Source organism: Callorhinus ursinus, unplaced genomic scaffold, assembly GCF_003265705.2.
Source record: "Callorhinus ursinus isolate GAN/ISIS: 27379988/994484 unplaced genomic scaffold, GSC_fseal_2.0 scaffold2, whole genome shotgun sequence".
Classification (NCBI taxonomy): Eukaryota; Metazoa; Chordata; class Mammalia; order Carnivora; family Otariidae; genus Callorhinus; species Callorhinus ursinus.
This window is the reverse complement of record NW_027397064.1, coordinates 1,237,234-1,239,335: the sequence shown is the minus strand read 5'-3', so window position 1 is coordinate 1,239,335 and position 2,102 is coordinate 1,237,234.

Below are 2,102 nucleotides of genomic sequence, written 5' to 3'. Positions count from 1 at the left end.
GAGTACTGTGCATGATTTCTGAGTTGTGTACTACACATCTTTATGTAGATCATATTTTTAAAATACATAGGTATTACACCACCACTGTTAATCTTTATAATTCACCTCCCCTGGACCAGGAGAGGAGACGGTCTCCAGTTTTGGTCCTCTCCGTTCTGACCGGGATTTGAGGGCAGGAGGGTCTCTTCCTCCCAGTTCTGAGTCCCTCCCACTTCAGGGCAGCCCCCGGAAATCTCCCTTTGTGAGTGGGGGTTCTCCTCCCTTCCCAGACCATCTCCTTCCATACTGGTTCTTCAAGTGGCATTTCCCCGGCAGCCCAGCAAAACCGCCTCTTGAGGTCACAGCTCCCTCAGGCTCTGTTTTCTGGAACAGGTGCATCCGGGGGCTTTGGATGTGGCCTCCTCCCCCTCGACTGAGCGGGCTCCAGGCTCCAGACCTAGGGGTCTGGCTCTTCGCATGGGGGCTCCAGAATCGGAAGGAGCCGGAGGACTGCGGGAGACAGGAGGTGTGGGGCGGGGGCATTGTGGACCGAGCAGAACATGCCTCGTCAATCCAGGGGAGATCCAGGCTGCGCCCACCCAGGGTCCCGCCACCGATATCTTTGTTGACCCTGTGTGGCGGGCGTCGGGCCAGCAGGATCAAAAGGTGGATGGGTGGGGGTTTCCAGTCCTTCCCCCCACCCACCACAGGGACTGCAGCTTCTGTCTCAAAGACCTTTGTGGTTCCAGCTTTCTGCTTTGCCTAAGACTCGTTCGGTTGGAAAGCAGCACCAAGAAGGAAATAAACATGGCTCATCATCCCACCTCCCGAAGCTAACCACCACCCACGTGCCACCAGCTGCTGTGTATCTGTCGCCTCATCGTTAAAAAACGTGTTTTGCAATCTCATCTATTTTTTATGCATATACAACACATCCACAAGAGCAGGCATTTACACTATTGGGATTATATAGTTTCTATTGCTATGTCACATTGTCGTCTTATTGTCCGTAAACAATTGGTTACATTGCTCCCTTGTTACCAAGTGTTCTCGCCACAGTTTGAATGGCTGCATACTGTTTCATTGAATGGAGACTTTATCCTGGTTCCCTTGCAAATATTTGCTCAGCCCATCGTGATTTATTCTTTGGCCCATTGACAAATACAGCCCCCGCCCCCCTCCCGGTCACCCTGTTCTTGACTCCTGCTTTGGCCGCATCGCGGTAAGGGGCGGGGTCCTGCTTGCTCCCCACCGTCTGAGCCCCGTGCACACCGCTTTGATAGCCTCACACATAGTCCAGTTCATAAAAGCTCCAAATAGTTTTTTCCCCCGCAGTTTTTCACTTCAAAGGGTTTAACAGACAACATTTGACATGTCATCCTCTTTTAGGTAAAATACACATAAAATGCACATTTTCATCATTTTTAAGTGTCTAGTGCAGTGGCATTAACCGCGCATGCTGCGCAACCATCACCACCGTCCGTCCCTAGAGCTTTCTCCTGTCCGCATGAAACACAGCCTCCCCAGCGCGCCCACAGCACCTGGCGCCCGCCCTTCTGCTCTCCGTCTCCGGGAGGGTGGCTGCGCTAGGGCCCACGTGTGAGTGCAGAGACCTACGGTCCTCGTCCTTCTGTGGCTGGCTTGTTCCGGGGGGCAGTGTCTTCCAGCTTCCTCCGTGTCGCCCCGTGGGTCAGGATCTCACTTCTTTTCAAGGCTGACAAATATTTCTTTGTGCGGACGGACCACATTTTGTTTCACTCTTCACACCTAGGCTGCTCTCGCCTTTTTGCTACGGTAAATAACGCTGCTGTGAACACGGGTGTGCAGAGATCTGCTTGTGTCCTTGCTTTTCCGTTCTTCTGGAGACGCACGCAGATTTGGAGTTGCCGCATCGTACGGTGACTCTGTTTTCCGTAGTGGCCGCACCACTTTGTGGTCTCACCAGCAGTGCACGGGGGTCCCCACGTCCTCGCCCACACTGCTTAGTGTTGTGTTCTGCACACCTCTGAAAGCCGTCTTGGGCACGGTGTCGGATGTAATATGCCCGTTCCGTCAAGCCTGTCGGTTGCCTTATCCAAAGTCATCCTGTTGTAGATGCTTTTCCTACTTGATTCTTCACTTCC